We start from the raw sequence: 19,057 nt of genomic DNA, 5'->3' as shown, positions 1-19,057 counted from the left end.
ATTCACTAATCTGGGGATTTTTAAAAAGACTATTTGGTACTCAAGTGATTACGTGACATTTCCAGCCCCTTAGTTCCTAGCCCTCCTGGTTATGGAGAAAAGCTTGATAACATGACCTCTGATGGCTCAAACACCTGACCTAACTCTGATTTTTTCAGTCTCATGATTTTAAAATCACCCTCAAGATTTTTTGAGGCCCTACTCATCATTTTTTAAATGCTTGGAGTTGGCAAGACTGGTACACTTACCAGGAAACACCTGCATGCCCAGGCCTTTCCTGACCACACGCTTTACATGGCATTTGCAGGAGAGCTGAGGAAGAAGCCCTTGAGAGGAATATTTGGTTAAGAAGCAATAGCAACTCACCAGCAAGCTTTCACCGCTCTGCAGTGCTGGCTGCCCACTGCATGGCACATCTGCTCAAATGAAGTTCTCTACCCCTGTCTCCTCATTGCCAGCTGAACAATACCCGCATGACATTCATCCGAGGGTGTATCAATACAGCATGCCAGCTCAGGCAGACTATGCTCAGAACTGTCTTGGTTTATAGGTGCTCCTGGGCTCAAGACGTAAACCAGACAGAAAATGTCTTCCACTCTTCAACTGAGCAAGAGTCTAACTCTCAACACAAGGCATCCAGTTCACAGCCACTTCTCTACAGAGAGAAAAGCATCAACAGGTACCACAAACTTCTCCTAAAAGAAGCTGCACAGCTTTGACTGCAGTTCTGGGACCCAAGCTCTCTGAGGCAGGGGTCCCCAACGCAGTGCCCACAGGCGCCGTGACGCCCACCGGGACATCTATGTGCACCCATGTACTGGCCAGTGGACAAGCATCCACCGAAATGCCACAGAAAAGCAGCGTCATCAAGAGGCATCACCGCCGAAATGCCGCCGAAAAGCGGCGGCGCCTCTTGACGTTGCCGCTTCTTTGCGGCATTTCGGCGGATGCTTGTGCGCTGGCCGTGGTCCTTGGTGGCTCGTCCTCTGGCGCCCACCACCCGGAAAAGGTTGGGGACCACTGCTCTAAGGTATCACTGGTCCTTGAGTAATTACTATTAGAGCCAGATACAATTAACAATTAATTTCTATTCCACCTCAAACAACCTGATGGAAGTTGAGCTAAAGGAACTAGCCAGCATCACCTCTCCTTTGGGTCTAGTCAGCCAGGCACAGCACTGAACAGGTATGTCAAATACACCCACCCGTTTGGACGAATGGAATGCAGCACTTAACCTGCATGGGCTTGCGAGACAGGTGGCTGCTCTCAAAGAAGAGGGATTTGATGAAAGCTGCTCCAGAGGGTGAAGCAGGAAACTATACAGACTTTGCCCTCAGGAGGAATCAAAGAAGTTGCTTCGAAGCAGGTTGGGATGGTCTGACCTCTAAGTTAAAGAAAGTTGCCTATTTCTGTGAGATCCAACCAAACAGTTAACACAAAATTCTGCAAAACCTGACCCAAGGGACCTTTACAGCACAACTCGAGGGACTAGGGACAAACTGAAATCACCCTGGTCTTTTAACTGCATCACATCTGACAGCATCTTCTGAGGCTTCTCTGCAGGAACTCTGATCTCTAGAGTTTTCCAGCTTGCAAGGGATTGTAAATCCAATCAGCAAATTTCTAATCCTAAAAATCAACCAGGTACTTCCAGACCCTTTCAGATAGACACAGGCAAGTTACTCAGGGACTCCTACAGGACCAAAGTAATTAGCCTTGGGAAGGATGAGTCTTTGCTATTCCAGACCTCTTCCCTGTTGTACATTCTCAAGTTCTTCTAACAAAACCTGGGGTTCCTACACATGAGAAAGTTCTTCATCCCTCACCACGTTGATCATTCTTTGCACGTTCCTAACTGTGCCTCTGAGCAGGGAGCGCTTCATGCAGGGAGCATTCAACTACAAGCTATTTTAGTTAAATTTACACTTTAAAAAAGATGAAATGATTGCTGCACCTCAACATGGCTTTCTCCAAACTGCATCCAAAAGGCTCAATAATCTCCAGTTTGTTTTCCTGTGTTCCCAAAAGTAGCCAAACAGCCACCCCCACCCCACTCCATTAATGGTGATAATACTTGCAGTGCCTTGCATCTGAAGGCACTAAGCAGAGATTCTAAATCAATATCTTTTTATTTGAAAATGTTCTTCCTAGGTACAGAAAGATTTTAAATGTTTCTAGATGAGATCTGCCAACAGCATTGCCCATTTCTTGAAAAAAAGATATCCTCTCCAGAGGCAGTTCTCAGATTCAATGTCTAGAGAAAGTTTCCAAATCTTCGCTGAAAAGTTGAAGCATGAGGCATTTTAACACTACATGGCAGGGAATGTTATCTTTTTTTCCAGTACTGAGAGCCAGAGAGCATTCTAAGCATTTTCCATCCAAAGAATCCCAACAGGATTCAATTTCCTGAAACCGTATGTTCCAAAAGAAAACGCTGCCAACATTATTCAGGAACAAAATACTCTTCATTGTTGAGCCCACCCAATGCAGGTGCTGCTGGCCCTGTGCTAACCCTCATACTGCAGTCACAAAATTTCAAGCAATTAGCAAAACAAAGGCACTAACATGTATGCAGCATCTCCTATTACAAGGCTGCAAAGCAGACACCAGGACCCACACAGATTAATTCCTTGTGACTATTGGCTTTCCAAGCCAATGTAGTTTCAAAATGCTTCTCAACTGTGAACTGCCCAAGAGGTGACAAGTCTTCCTACCACAATGACTCAAGGGTGGGGGGAGGCCTTCAATTCTCTTGCATTCTGGGAAAGCAGCCAAGCAAATATTTGAGAGAGGTGGTTAGTAAAGATATTTATTACTCACTGCGAAGGCACAAACAAGGATACATCTCAGAATTCGTAGCCACTTTTACTCTGCTCAGATGCAAATCCTATGCTTTTCTGAGCAAAACTCTGCCCCGTTCTGGAAGTGGAAAAGTCTGGGCAGTATCAGATAATAAACACTCCAGGAATGCTGCGTTCTGTCATTCATCTCCAGCTCAGCAGAAACCACCTCTATTAGGAACTGGAAGCTGCCACTGGCCTAGCAGCAGAGCTGAGCTCCAGAGCACCCATGGGTAGGTCTCCACAGCCAGTAGCTGACCCAGGCTGGGATGCTTGCTGCCATGTAGACATACCCACTGAGACTCCAGAGGCAGGCACAGAGCACATATGCTGGATCACCACCAGTGTGAGCATAAATGTTGTTCGACACTTTATTTTAACCAGAACAAATGAGCTAAGGAAAAAATGCCTCCCCCGCTGGGTTCTGAGCCATTCGGCATTAGGCAGGAAGTGCAGCATTGCGAACTCATCATATTTTATACTTGATGTTTTTCCAAAAGGCCCAGTTCTGCATGTCTCAATCTTGGGGTTTGTTTCTTTAAGTCTCTAGCTGTTGTGGATGCAGAGGGAAGATCCCTAAAGGCTCAAACACCAGAAGGCAAACAGAGCCCAACATTCGTTATTTTTTAAAATCTCATGATCACTGCAGGGCCTGACTCATGATTCCTGAATGTCCAGGGTCAGCAACACTAGGAGGGCAGCAAACCACCCAGCTCTGAAGCAGGACTTCAGCCAAGTCCAGTGGCTGTTTGCCTGAGGGCCCTGCAGTTTCACACCAGGGTGCAGGCAAACTCAGCAGAGGCACTGCAGATTGAACGGAGGGATAAGATCAAAGATCAGCATAACCTGAGGTAGTTCCTTGATGCAGAACCACGAACACCAGTCAGGAAATGCATATTCCACAGCAGACAAAAAAGGGATGCCGGGGCCACTCCCTGCTGGGGCCTTTATTGTCTTTTGCCCCATTAACAGAGTTTGCATTGACTGGAGAAACGAGGCCTTTTGGCCTCTGTTTCACTCCCCCCTGCTCCTGGGCCTCACCCAGATCTCTGTGCCCCCAGGATCTCCCACAGAATAGGTAGAGCCTTCTGGTCTTGCTGGAGCTGGGGTCTCTCCCCCCACAGACTGGGGCTGCACCACGGGAGTGTGGCAGGGGAAGGCACAGGCCCGCATGGCCGTGGGAGGTGGCAGGTCTGACAGGGAGGAAGCTGCCCTCCCCTCTCCCACAGACAGGGCGACTGGTAAGGGCCACCCGGCAGCACTCACTGGAAAGGGGCTCAGTAGCAGTGACCTCCCTGCTGCCCCTCAGGTCTCAGCTGCCTATGATGGGCACACTGGCAGGCAGCAGAACAGCCTGGGCTATCAGCCAGGAGGGAGGCAGGGCTCCCAAGCGTCTACTGGAGTCTCCTCCCCACTGCCCAGTGCTTGGCAGCTCCTGGGCTGCTCACTGCGGGAGCATCAGGCAGCCTCCTCCATACATCTGCAACATCCCTAGAATCATCTGCACACAGAGGTGGCACACATGGCAATAAGCACTAACCTCACAGGAGAGTGGACGGCACCAGGGGCCCAGTTTCCATGAGCAATTTGGAAACAGGGCAGCCAAAAACCTTGCTTCAGTCTCAACCCCTCAGGGACAGGTGCCATACTCGCCCCAGGGGCGCATGCAGCTCCGAGCACTGTCAGCACCGCACACCACAGCCGAGTGTGATGACCTCTGTCTAGGCAAAGGGGACCATAAAGTACCTTCCTGTTGCTCTGGCTGCAGGAGAGTCCAAGAGCTCAGATCCCCACTCCAGCCCTAGTGCTCCAGGGACGACAGAAAGTGCTGAGCAGAGCACTTGGAACTACAGCCCTGGCAATGGGCCATGCTGCAGCTGCTTTCAGCATCCCCATTCCCTGCAACAAACAGAGCTAGGAGCTGAACAGAAATATTAGGCAAGAATGGAGCAGCTAACTCTACGTCATGCTCCTAGCCCAGCCTGCCACTACCTCTGCCCTTGCTAGCACAGCCCAAGCCACCAGCTTTTGTGAAGCTGCTCGATCTACACCCTAACAGTTCTAGGGGCCAGGACTGTCTCGTGCCCATACTCACATGGGAGGAGCACCTGATTTGGGAAGCTCCAGGAAGGAGTCACCTCTGTCACCCCCTGCGGCCAGTCCTCTTTGCAGCTTTCCAGGCCAAGCTCAAGATAAGTCTCTTTGTCGGCTGGGAATGGAGGGCTCCACTTCGGTCACAAGTTAGTCTACAATCGGTCAGTGAGTTAGTTTACAATCTTCAGGTACCACATGTCCTTCTGCCACCAGTTCCAGAGATCCATGTCCCAAGAATGTGCTGCCCGGCTTTCCTGGGATCTAGACTGCGTCCAACCCTCTGCTTAGGGGAGACAATTCCTATTGGTCCTACTGGCCTCGAAAGCAAACACAAGCCAGCCCGAGCAGATGAAAAACAGACATCCTGAGAGTGGGCACTTACCCATCCAGCCACAGGAAGCTGGAAAGCAAAGGCCAGAGATGGCACTCAGGACAAATCAATGGGCAGAAATGCCGCATCCCAGCTGGCCCCACAGCTCCTCTCTCAGCACTACTGCACTTTGCTTCCTGAGATGAACCTTCAGAGGTTACAAGGAGCAGCAGCAGCAGCTAACTGAATAACCTGCCTTGCCGAGCACTAGAGCAAAATGTCTAAGCCGATTCATCGGGCTTTGGTAATACATCCGCATGAAACTGCGATGGCAAAACCCTGGCCTGGGACACACAGGCTGTTCTGCACCATAACATTAGTTACCACACCTCCCTCCACACAGGCAGCAGCTATAGGAGCAGCGGCAGAAACAGGTTTATTCGCAGTGACCAAAGGACCCACAGACAAACATTTAATTAACATGCTTCCAAAACAACTAGAAGAGCAAGGAAGCAGGTGTCTCCACATTAAAAGGCTGCATCAACAAGGAACTGAGCTATGAGAAGAACAAAAGAACAGCCACACCAGGTCAGACCAATGGTCCATCTAGCCCAGTGTCCTGTCTCTGACAGTGGCCAACACCAGAGGCTTCAGAGGGAATGAACAGAACAGGACATCCCCTGCTGTCTAGTCCCAGCTTCTAGCAGTCAGAGGTTTAGGGACACCCAGAGCGTGGGGTTGCATCTCTGACTATCTTAGCTAATTACCAGTGATGGACCTATCCTCCATGAATTCAAATGGCCCCTTCTGCTGGTCAGTAATGTCACAAGTGGGGAGCTACCACTGCTGTCTCTCCATTTCTAAGCAGTTCATTACCCCATTGCAGTTGGAAGGCCCACGCCGCTCTGAGAAGTGTGATCCCCTCTGAGACCCCAGCTCCTTCCCGTCACAACTGCAAAGCATATTTCCCTGTTCAGGTCTCTGCATCTCTAGAATATCACAGCCTCATAGCACTCAAACACTAACTAATCCAATCTCAGCCAGGCAGGCCTGTATTACCCCATTTTACACAGAGTCGGTGACTCACCAAAGGCCAGAGAGGGACTCGTCAATCCCCAGCCCCTACCAGAGAACTGACCTGCAGGGTGGCCCCACAGGAAGCCCTGGGAGCAATGGGCTATGGCACACTGGACTCCTGGCCTTATTCCATCAGCAAGACAGTTTTGTTGTGTCAGCCACAACCCTCCCATTCTCTGCACCTCCCTATCATGAGAATGGCGATTCTGGATCAGACCAAAGGTCCCATCCAGACCAGTATCTTGTCTTCTGACAGTGACCAATGCCAGGTGCCCCAGAGGGAGTGAACCTAACAGGTAACGATCAAGTGATCTCTCTCCTGCCATCCATCTCCACCCTCTGACAAACAGAGGCTAGGGACACCCTTTCTTACCCATCCTGGCTAATAGTCATTAATGGACTTAACTTCCATTAATTTATCCAGTTCCATTTTAAACCCTGTTATAGTCCTAGCCTTCACTACCTCCTCGTCAGTGACCAAGCGCAGCAGCCGCCACAGGGGCAGCCTAGAGCTGGATTCAAAATGTCACTGAAATGGCTCTCCGGGTCCACTGAAATGCTCTCAGCAGCATCGGGCCTATGGCCAGAGACCAGCTCAGCTAGTGGCACCGATGTGGACAGAACCATGATCACGAAGTGCATCATCCCAAATACGTACTGTAACAGCAGCTTCCCATTTGGAGAGCCCAGGAGTCCCCTGAAACCTGAGACACCCTGACAGGGATGGCCCACACAGCTCTTTCCCCTCTAGCTAGACTGTGCCTTCCTTTGCAGTGGCAGACAGACAGCGGACAGTGCAAACACCATTGTTCAGATATAAACAGATGCAGGGGCTGCCCTTCCTGGCCAGCCTGCTGCCTGCCCATCAGCCCCCTCCTCCCCCTCTGGAGCCGAGAACGAGCTGTGGCGGGAGCTCTCGCTGTTAGCAGGGGCTCGGAGAATCCCAGAGAGGTGGTGCATATTCAGATGGGCTGTGACCATTTTCAACTAGCTGCAGCAGAGGAAGGGCCTACACAGCAACTCGCATCCTGGGTCAGGCACAAGGTGCAGGGCCTATGAACAGCACATCCGAGGACATAGCATAAGTGACGGCAGACACAGTGCAAGGGACTGACAGCCTGTCCGAGTCAGGGAGAAGAGCATGCACATTTCATCCTCAACTACACACAAGTGCCAGATGAGTGGGTTGCAGGGAAAGGAGTGAGGGAGAGAAACGTACAGCCATAAACTGGCTATGCAGAGAGATGCAGATGCAGCTTTGCCCATCAAAGTACATGCAGCTTTCAAGGGAAGAGACACTGCCCATGCCAGCTTCGTTTCTCCATGCAGGTGAAGGACGGTCTGATTGGCAGAGGGCATAGTCTTGTATTTCTCACCCCTGCAAAGGTTTCTTTAACAAGCTGGTTTTTTAACCAAAAATCTTGGTTCGCATCCCCTCTGGTTTTGCCCATCGAGGAGCTGAGTCCTGAGAATCAAGAGGGGCCAGGATTGCTAGTCAGGCTGTTTTGTGCCCCTCTAACCCAAACTCCTGAGAAAGGGTGGGCAAAAAGCTCTGAATGATTCATCAGCCCCAGTCCACAGCCCAGGGCCAAGAAAACTCCTTCTCCCAAGGAGTCTCCAGCAAAAACGCAGCACACAAGACTTGCTGTCCCTGAAGTTCCTTAGGTAAAACCAAGTAGGTTTTACATAACCTTTCGGGCCATCTGCATGGGTCAGAGTGGAAAACAGGCATGAGCCGAGCGATGCCTGGTCTCCTTCACCTTTCAGAGGAGACAAATGTTCAATTTTACCTAAAAATAGCAAAGCCTGCCCATAAATAGTCTGCTGGCATAGCGATCCTCCCTAGCTCTGAACCTGGCAAGATCCGGACACAAGAGTGACTCACCTAGGACAGCTACTGGATTTGAGCAGGTTTCTGCTTAGTCCCTCTGCTCCTCTCCAGGCTCATCTGCTGCAGATTCCCTAGCCCTCTGCCCCAGCCCAGCCTAGAGAGGCTGTTCAAGTGCTTCAAATAAAACAGAAATATGAGGAATTCTCATTACAGCCAGACCTGTGCAAACGAACCTTCTAGGAACTCAGCCAGACACCGTGAGATGGCGAGTCAGAGCTCTGCAGCCTGAGCACCAGCGCATACGACTGATACCCTGCTCGCAATTTCCTACTACCCTGCACATTGTGTGGGGAGGGCTTGGGGCAGAGGCAGGCTACTGCATACCAGCCTGGCAGGCAGGTATGTGCCTTGCCTTCCCTGCCTTGCATTTGGCTGTATGTTTTACAGGCAAAAGGAGGAGACAGATCATGGTGAAGTGCAGGGGTCAGAGGAACCAATTGCCAGGTGTCTGACACCTAGCCCCCCCTCTTTTAGGGCCCAACCCAAACCCTGTTATAGTCAACAGGAGTCCTTCCAATGAATTCAATGGGCTTTGGATCACATCTCCAGTCCCTACAGACGTTCAAAACGGTCACGTACAAGGTACCACATTTCCAGTCTGACCCTGAGCAGAGAACCCCATGGGGATGCTGCACACCTCCAGAAAGAGCAGTCTGCACCCTCTGCCTTTCCTCTCCCTGATGTACAACCCAATGAACTGCCTGTGGAGCCAGTTACACTCAGCTCCACCGGTCAGAGCAGCTCAGAGTTGTCAGCACTGGGATTCACATGATCTGTACCATCCCTGTGTGGAGCCGGGGTGTGGACAGAGTCCCTGAGCCCTCACTCTCAACCACAGCAAGTTTAGGGCCTACGGACGGGAGGGCCCAGGTATTCTATAGTCTTGAGATAAAATTCTGAAGACAAGCAGAGTCACTTGTATCCATGCTTAGGGAGCAGCAGACAGGCAGCTTCACTCCGCAGTTTACCGCTAACGTGCCCACTGAACCAAGACAGCCCCAGCTCCACAGAGAGACCAGCGCTGCACTCTGGCTCCTCCTGCTCCTCTGGCACACACAAGCAATACACAGTGAACTTAAACCTGCAGTGGAATCCCAAGTGACACTTGCCCTCCCTCTGGCCAGTGCAGATCTGGGTTCCAGCTCCGGCAGAGAATCCAGGCCTCTCAGCTGACCGAGAACTGGCAGCAGTGGAAAAGGGGAAACTGACTGACTGGGGAAACAATCACTCCTCACCTGTACCCTAGCCAGCTCCTACTGCACGGCTGACCAAGGTGGCATGCACAGGGTGCGGGGTGGCCACAGGAGGCCCTGGACACCTCTCACACAGACCTGCCCACCCCTCAGCTTTGCTCTCAGCTGCAAGTGTTACTGGCTCTCCCAAGTGGACACGCAGATGTCAGCAGAGACTTTGCTCCCAGACTGACGTCTAGGAGGAGACTACATCAGCTCAGGGAGCAAGGCAGGTGCAGGGTGGCTTGCAGCAGGTTGGGGAGCTAGTGGAGGAGGGGGTGCACTTTGTGATGGCATTTACATGCAACAGGGCAGCTACAACTGAGGGCCCCAGCCCCAACAAGCAGGGAGTTTATACTTCCGTCCTGGCCACTGAGGAAGGTGTTCAACAGTAAAACACAAAATCACCGCTGATGAAATTCACAGATGACAAAGATTGACACTGTGGTCAATAACGAGAAGGACAGGCTGCCATACAGAGCCATCCAAATCGCTTGGAAAGCTGGGCCACCAACACGTTTAATACTGTCAAATACAAAGTGATACGTCCAGGAAAGCAGGCCACACCTGCCAAACAAGGGAGCATCCTGGAAATAAACAACTCTGAAAGGGATCCAGTCTCAGAACGGACACTCAATGAGAGTTCCCAGTGCAATGCTGTGGCCAAAAAAGGCTAATGCAATCTTCAGGCTGGGGGAGCAAGTAGGTGTAGGAATAGGGAGATGATTTCACCTCTGAATATGGCACTAATGAGACTGAAACAGGTATATGGCATCCAGCACTGCTGTCCCGATTTCTAAGAGGATGTTGAAAAACTGAAGAGGGTCCAGAAAATAGCCTCAAAAATTATTCAAGGCTGGAAAAAATGCCTGACAGTGAGGGACAGAGAGCTCCATCTGTTTAGCTTATCAGAAAGAATACGGAGAGGTAACTTGGTCACCATGTGTCATTACCTTCACAGGGAAAAGTCCCAGGTACGAAGGGACTCTTTAATCTAAGGGAGAAAGGCAGAACAAGAGCTAACAGCTGGACACTATTCAAATTGGAAATAAGGCCCCAGTTTTCAACAAGGAGGGTGATCAACCACTGGAACAAGCTCCTCAGGGACATGGTGGATTCTCCACCTCTTAACATCTTCAGCTCTAGACTGGCTGCCTTTCCGAAAGAGATGCTTTAGCCAAACACAAATTAGGCTCCGTACAGGAGTAACTGGGTCAAATTTAATTGCTTGTGTTATACAGGAGGTCAAACTGGATGATCTAATGGTTTCTTCAGGCCCTGAACTCTACAAATCTGAGACTCAAAACAGATGGAATTCCATGTGTTCCTGAGCTGTCAAGAATTGTTTCCACTGCAGCCATGTCACAGCACAAGCCTTGGGAGTCAAACACTGAGGGCCACCAGGAGAATGGGCTGCAAGTTCACACTGCATTTGGGGGAATCAGAGTGTCAGGGGTTACCGCAGAAGAGTTTAACACAGATAGGAGACTAAGGGGTTTCATGGCCATTCAGTATGTGCTCCTGTCCTAACTTCAGCACTGACAAGAGACCAGCGTGAACCCTCTCTTCAGAGGGCTTGCAAACAGCTGGTTGGTTACTTCAACAGCATGCGCTGAAACAAGGGATTTTGCACTTTGCGGCCTTTCCCACCTGAGAAAGCAGAACTCAGCTGGGGCCGGGGACCCACGACTGTGGCTTTTCAATATCTACCAATGGCATTTACACAAGAATTTAAAATCACAAGCAATTCAGGACAGCTACACAGCTGATGCATGTTCAGTGCCCAGCAGAAGAAGGTTTTCCCTCAAGGGCCTCTGGGCATCACTGTAATGACACAGCCACCACAACAGCTATGGACTAATCCCTGCCCTTGGGGAACAGCAGTGCAACTGGTGTACACACAGGGGCAGTTCCAGGCACCGACGCTCCAAGCTTATTTATAGCTGCTGCGCAGGGTCTCGGCTGAGAGAAGGCTCCCGAGTGGTGCTGGAGGGGAGGGCTCCTGCCAGGGCTCTGGCTGCGAGTGGCCAGGCCAGGGAAGGGCAGCTGCCGTGGGGGGCAGCCTGCCGGTCGCCGCAAGAGCAGTAGTCAGGCTGCTTTAGGCGGCATGTCTGCAGGAAGTCTGCCAGTCCCACGCCTTCGGCGGTAATTCGGCGGTGGGTACGCCGAAACCATGGGACCAGCGGACCTCCCGCGGGCATGCCGCTGAATCCGCATTACCAGCAGACCTCCCGCAGGCACGCCGCTGAAAGCCACCTGACTGCCGTGCTTGGGGCGGCAAAATACGTAGAGCCGTCCCTATGTACACAGCACAATTAATTCCCCGGCAGAAAGCTATTATGTCATAATATTAAGTTATAACGTCACAGGGACAAAACCCAAACAAGCCTGAAAGCTGAAAACTGAAGCTTCAATATCCCTACTCCATGGTTCTCAGCTCCTCTTCGCTCCCACAACACTCCAGCCTGAACCCCCTCTGGAAACACAAGGCCCCCCTCTTCCCTGGCTTAATTTAGTGGAGGATGAGAACACTTTGATAACCTCATAGTATCAGTCAACTCCAACTGGCTAAGCATCTTCTGGATTCAGATGTCAGAGCTGGAAAACACCACTAGATTGAGAGAAGCAAGACTGGGAAGTTTTATTAGCTCATCCAGCCATTCCCACGGGTCCAGTTCAGCTTGTTCCCTTTTGTAGGTTTCCTGGAGATGTGTCCAGCCTGGTTCTGAATATCCCAAGGAAAGGAGTTTACCACTGTCCCTGGGACACACCTCTCCCCTTGCTAACACAGACTCACTGGCAGGGAGTCTCCCTGATATTCAGCTTTGAATTTCCCTTTTCCATCCCCCTCTCATTGCCAGTTCAGCTCCTTGTACTACCCTCAAAGATTCCTCTGGCTCCTCAGTGCGCACACCCTCCACCCATCCCAGCCCACTTTCCCATTACTCATCTGTTGTGCAAGCACCAAGCCAGGCATGTTGCGCTCAGCATTTCCCCACCAACAAACCCCTCTAGCCCCGACCATCCTGTGGCTCTTTTCTGAGCTCACACCTACATCCTGCTGGTGAGGGGGGTCCACAGAGATGAGCACAGCACCCCGAGGCAGCAACAGCCATCTTGCAGGGAGCAGGTCTTCCTGCTCCAGGATGACACAGTCGTGTTGTGCTGCATCTCACTCATCAGCTGCCCCACACCCCACCACCTGCTGAGATTTCCTGCAGCACCTCTCCACCCCAGAGCCTCTCTTCCTCACCTCTGTCAGCTGGAAGCTCCCCAAGCAGAAGCAATGACTCCCCACCCACATCTCTTATCTCTTCACAACACTTTACTCTGTCCCTGGCCTCATGGCTGTCCGCAGCACTCCCCACCTGCCCAGAACTGCTGAGAAGCTGCCACAACTTCACCTTGCACCACTGCAGTATCTCAGGAGCAGCTTCCCCAAAACCCTTCACCCTGATCTCACCCCAGTCTCCTGCCATGAAATAGGGAAGGGAAAAGATTCTGCACTAATAGCGACCCACAGTATGAAAATCAAACTCAGCAGACATCTGCTTTCTGCAAACACAGTATGACAATCTCCTGGGCAGGGCATGTCACATGGGCCAGGGGAAAAATTCAAGGACTGAGACAAAACAGAAGAGAAAAAGCCAAGAGCAGAAACAGGCCTCACCTGCAGGATGAATGAGCAGGTTTAAACTAATCCATTATACCCCAAGAGAGGCCAGTAGTGAGTATCACACACAAGCGTTTGTTCCGTGTGCTGTTCCTCTGCCCCCGTACTGCAGCATACCACACAGAGCCTGGATGGAGCAGCAGCCCCTACAGCATGCATCAGCAGGATGGAACATCCCAGCAGGCGACTTGCCAAGCCTGGAAAAGCCAAACAATGACTGCATGTTTCTCGTTTTGAGACTCATCGGCATGAGACATTGCACCATGAAGGTCTCAGGAGCACTTTTGTTTCTGCCAAAGCCGAGTTCTAGGGCTGGTTAGCATACCAGGGCTCAGGAAAGGGGCTGACCACTCCATCTTCCACAAGGCAGAGAGCAAACAGCTGGGGCTGGCAGGAGCAGAGAATTGCTGCATTGAGCATGTGGTGAGGTCAGGACTCAACCAGCTGCGTTCCCTCCATCATCACACAGGGCACAGACACCATCCCCAGTCCCTGGTCCCTATGGGAGTCACTGCCCTGTTCTGCTCCCTCACCAACATCCACCTACCAGATGAAAGGTGAGGCAAGAAGCAGAGATGCCATCAGTTAGATCAGAGTCACAAGGCTGCCACGTGGCATCTCCAGGCAGCAATGGATCTGCACCCCAGCCTCTCACTCCAGAGATAGACATGACCCACACTGCCGAGAGAGACCGGGACCTTGGCCCCTGGCCACTCGCAGCTGTTAACCCCGCAGACATGGGTCCTTGAGGGGATATGGGGGAAGTAGCAACACAACCTTTGATCTGGGCGAAATTGATAACCAAAAGCTGCCAATGCTCTGAGACTGTCACCAAGCAGAGAGGCCCCATGCCAGCTGGTCACTGGGTCTGTGCCATGTGCTAGGGGAGCTAAGACAGGCACTAGAATAACACCGCTCAGAGCTTCGTATGCTGCTGCTCCCCTTGTTCACACAGCCCTAGGGGAGGATCAGCGAGGTCGGTGCATTCCCCTCCCCAGGGTCAGCAGAAGGCAGCATTCAAGTTCAGCCAGCAACCCAGGCATTAGCACCCCCTTGGGATAGGCAGGAAGTGAATATGCAGAAACCATGGAGCTATCACACCTCTGAGCCAAAGCAGCTATGACAAGGAGTCTACAGGCCCATCTGCCTTGACACTGCCTCAGACTCACCCCAGGAAACATCCACAGGCTCAGACACTGGGGTAGCAAAATAATACAACCCCCAGCCACTGGCGATGCCACAAATACAAGGTACAAAGTCAATTCCAAGCCCCAAAGAGGGTCTCAAAATCCTGTCATCCTAGGAACTGACAAGACTGGCCCAGACCATGCTTTGCCCCAGTGCCCAATTGAGGATGCTCCAGAGGAAGGGTTGAGACAGCCTGTAATGAATAATTACAGAATAATCTGCCAGGAGTAGCACTTTCCACCTGTCCCAGGCACTTAGCAGCTGTGTTCTCTACTGAGTATTCCATATGGTGACCACCCACCGCATTTAACGCTCCCCATTATATAACAAAAGACCAGATTGCCACAGCTGGGTCCTAAACATACTTACAGTCAGTCTGCTGCATGGGCTCGTTTTAATTTTTCCCCAGGCACACTTAAAGAAAAGTAGCCCAGATCCTTCAGCGAGACTACAGCACTCCTGCGCCCTCAGATCCCGTCCTAACGCTAATGCCCAGTGCCCCACACACCTACCAAGAATTAACTGCCTATGCTTCCAGCCTGCCCCACAAGATGGGATGGGGCTCACAGGGGTCAGTATAAAACAATCTGTTTGTGCAATGCCCAGACTCTGATCCTGACTGGGGCCTCTGGACATCACCACATGACAAAGAGGTGATTTTTTAGGAGAAACTGAGGCTCTCAGAAGGGACGTGACCTGCCCAAGGTCACACAGGCAACCAGGAATAGGACCCAGGACTCCTGACTCCCAACACCCTGCTCTAATTACAGGCCTTTCATTTGGCTTCACATCCTTGAACGTGGGCCCCAGACTTTACCCTACGGGCATCGCGGAAGTCACCCATCTTCTCCTCACTCGTTCCCAATGCTCCCAAAAAACAGCCTATGTGTGGTGAACCGTTCCCTCAGAGGAGGTGAGAAACAGGAAGCGTCAGCCATTCAGCTGGGCAAACCCATCACTCACAAGGCATAATTAAGTACTTGTTTGGACACGTTCAGTTTAACACACTGTCTTGTTATACCAGTTTCTTCCTCAGATAAGCTACTGGCAACACAAGCCTCTCAAAATAAGAGAGAAAAGCTGACCAGGCATCACCCTGAGCGCAAATAAGATGCCACTAAACCCATGAGCAGTTGCACTTACAAAGGAAATTCACTGCTATCCGTACAAACCATTTCAAACATTGCATCCTCACGAAGGCAAGAGCTGGTCATTCCAGTCAGGATGTCCGGCACCTCCCCCCACCCCCCACCCCAATGCTAACCCACACCCATCACCAGGGTCTCTCGCCCTGAGCCACGATTGCATTGTTTTTGCAAAAAAATGGCAAGCACTGAACAGGCCAAGAAGTAATCCAATACAGTCCTGAGATCTCTCCTCTGGGGCAGCCGAGTCCAGAGCAACCTGAGACTAGGACTTCCACCTCCAGAGCCAGCTGTCGTCTGGGCCCATGCTCGGTGGGCTGGGACACAGTGCAAGGCCTGGCTCGGAACTCCCAGCAGAGCCTGTCTGCCACTGCATCAACTTGGACTCTTCTGGGAAAACCCAGAATTTCCCCCTGGGCTTCTTTCTCCCTTGGCTGAAGGAGTTTGCAGAGAAGAATCCTGCACATCCCTTCTGTAGCTCCCAGGATTTCTCCTGCTGGGGGTTTTAACAGTCAGGGCTCTCACAGGCACAGGCTGTCCTTAGGAGGAAGGGCACTAGACAGGGATTCTGGAGACATGCTTTCACTTTCCTGCTCTACCACAGACTCCCTGAGGGACCCTGGGCAAGTCACTTGGCCTCTCACTACACAATGGGGATAACAGCACTGCCCTGCCTGTCTCACTGCTGTTGTGAGGAAAAGTATATTGCAGGCCAAGGCACTCGGATATTATGGAAAAGAGGCCCAGCCAGCATCAGGACAGAGACCGCGAGGTCTCCGTAAAAATAAAAGTAAAGACAAAGCAGTGGCAAATGTGACTCTGCAGGCTCCAGGACAGAAAGAACTCCTCCAACTGACAGAGTCAGGAAGACACTTTCCCAGTGGGGAGGTTTTTCTATAATTGTCCACTAGGGAGTTTCTTGCAGCTTCCTCTGAAACAGCCAATTCTGGCCCCTGTCAGACAGAGGAGACTGGATTAGGAGGTGCCATGGGCTGATCCTGTCTGCTAGTTCCCATGTTCCTAACATCATTCAGTATGATAAGACATTAACAAAGCGTTAAACTCATCTCCAGTGGGCACCACAGCCTCTGTTTGCAGAACGCACTTCCCCAGAACAGTCAAGCTTCCCTTTCCCCACAATGCTGCAAGTCCAACCTGCTAAAACAGCATTTTGCCTCCATTAAATGGTGTTAAAGAAACAGCAGCCTAGTGTTCAGGGGCACATCTACCTCAGGGAAGCATGGAGTCAGACCGCAGCAGGCACACAAATAAAAACTTTTCCTTTGGGATCACACCAGGCTGTTGAGACACCATTTAAAAACCGTATCCAACATTTTCCCTTTGTTTCTATATTAGAAAAGGCTCTATTGTCATCCCCTCCAAAACACAATGGAAGGTCACAAGACAACATTACTACATTTCCTGGTTTGGCTGTGAAAACTTCAAAATACTGAAAACAAAAAATCTACAACTGAGGCACTTTGATTCTTCTCCATGCCATTCCTGTTCTGAACAGCAGAGCCTGAACAGATATTTAATGTGAAGAGCTGTCTGCCCTTCCCTGTGCACAATCCCCAAGACGCTCTTCTCCCATCTTCTCCTAATCCATTGAAATAGACATTGCCACTAATAAATCTGCCATGTCTTTGCATTTAAGAAATTCTTTGGGAGACTCCAAAAGATTCTCCCATTGGCACATTCCTCTTGCATTAAATGTTCATTCACTGGAATGAGAACATCGATGGAATCAAGACTTAGTCTGAGATACTGATTTTACCAGATTAGGAAATGCCAAGGCAAAGCCAAAACACTGATTCAGGGACATACAGAATCTTGACCTTTACCCCTAATTCTACCACCTCAAAACTGAAACCTGAACAAAAAGGAATTGAATCTGCAAAGCTCATGCCCCATTAGGCAGAAACCGCAGCTGCTTCGCTGGCTGTCCATTTGCTTATTAAAAACCACAGATGAAGCTGGCACAGTAACAGGGCATATTACGGCCATGCAGAGCGCTATGTCTGGCTGCAAAGTCAGGACTCTGAGACCTGATTAAATGCCACACACGGTAAAGAAAGTCTCAGAACAACATAACAAATTCTGTTTAGCCCTTGCAAAGCACTGTCGCTCCACACATCCACATACCTAGTGTGAGCCCATCACCAGGGTATCTGGACACTTGATGACCATTAACTCTCCCAATTCCCAAATCAGATGGGAAAACAGAGGGGCAGCTGGCTGCAGTCACAGTGCACAGGACCCTGCTCCAATAGGAAACCAACTAAACCAGAGACTAACCTGGGACTATCTTGTTCCGAACTCTGGACACCCCTGTTGCGGTTCCCAAAGAGCTCCACGCTCCCCTAACTCACGCCAGCGCATCAAACCCAATGCATGCACAGGCTGCGACAGGAAGAATCTGGTTGCTCAGTCCCATCTGTCTGCCCCACACCTCCGGCTGCCGTGCAGGCCAGCGCTCTCCCGCTGAGAAGGACAGGAACCAGGGGTGACTCACTCCCTGCGCGAGGGAGGAGGATTTGTTTAGCCTGGTTCCACCCCCACCCCACCGCGTAAGCAGCTCTGTAATTATAACTCAGTGGGAAGGGGAGACAGCTTCCCTCCCACAGGCATCCCTGCTGCCCAGTGCGGGAGCCACAGATACTTGGCGGGTGAAGTGGGATTCTCCGGTCACAGGCTCGGTACAGCCCAACCGACCTGCCAGCGTCCCTAGTGCCGAGACAGCATGGTCCAGTGGGCAGGGCCGGGGCTGTCACTCAGGGGACCTGGGCCCCAGGGCCAGCACCGCCACCGACCTCTGCCACACCGCAGCGCTCCGCCCCAGGACACGGGGGACTAAGATGCTGCTGATTTTTTGTCTAGTTTATTTAGGTTGTCAGGCAAGAGAGGTTTCTGTGTCCGCGCAGCGCCCGGCGCCACGGGGACCCCCCCTCCCTCGGGGTCCCCCCGCGTCCGCGCAGCGCCCGGCGCCACGGGGACCCCCCGGCCCACCCCGTGTCCGCGCAGCGCCCATCACAAGGGCCCCGGTCCCCGCAACAGAGGCTGCCCAGGCCGGGCTCTCACCTGCTCCCCGGCTCCGCCGCGCCCCGCAAAACCCCCGATCCAGCCCTGCTCAGCGAGGCCCGCGGGCGTCTCTAGCTTCATACATTTGGACAACATCCTATTGGGCAACGCAATAGTCACTCAGATACTTGGCCCCGCCCAAAGCTCCGCCTTTTAAAGGGACACGCACTGCATGGCGAGCGGGTTCGTTCCTTGCCACCTGCTGCCTTGACCGGCCACTGGGGACGGATCGGGGTCTGTCAGCCTGAGCCACGGGCCGACCTGTCCCAAAGGGAGACAGACCCCCACCTCCGACGTGACCCCTCTCTCACTCCCCATCCTGCCCCCCCCCCGGAAGACCCCACCTGTTCTGTCCCAGGAGTACCCCCTCCTATGCCAACACCAATCCGGGGAGGGTCTCTGAGTCATGGCGCTGCCACGTTCCCTATGTCATAAGCCCCCGCCGCAGTGCTAGCGTGTCCCCAGGGCGGACACCTTGCCCATCTCAGGATTGCCACACAAATGAAAATTCATCCCCAAAACGGGG

General features: G+C 51.8%; 1 protein-coding gene across 6 annotated transcripts in view; it reads right to left on the bottom strand.

The window, feature by feature from the left end:
* The window catches only part of DENND2C (DENN domain containing 2C), a 57,306-nt gene extending 38,688 nt beyond the window's left edge, over nucleotides 1-18,618 (bottom strand). For 2 of the 6 annotated variants that reach the window (XM_032766597.2, XM_075064804.1), the window contains exon 1: nucleotides 18,532-18,618. The gene's annotated coding sequence lies outside the window, so the exon portion shown is untranslated. Of the gene's footprint in view, nucleotides 1-13,114; nucleotides 13,310-17,748; nucleotides 17,966-18,531 lie in introns of those variants that run through there. The other 4 variants (XM_032766598.2, XM_075064803.1, XM_075064805.1 and 1 more) reach the window with 4 other exon arrangements.
* Nucleotides 18,619-19,057: the final 439 nt, after the last annotated feature.

Source organism: Chelonoidis abingdonii, chromosome 4 (genome assembly GCF_003597395.2).
Source record: "Chelonoidis abingdonii isolate Lonesome George chromosome 4, CheloAbing_2.0, whole genome shotgun sequence".
Taxonomy (NCBI): Eukaryota; Metazoa; Chordata; order Testudines; family Testudinidae; genus Chelonoidis; species Chelonoidis abingdonii.
The sequence above is the reverse complement of the archived record's forward strand: the minus strand, read 5'-3'. Positions and strand labels throughout refer to the sequence as shown.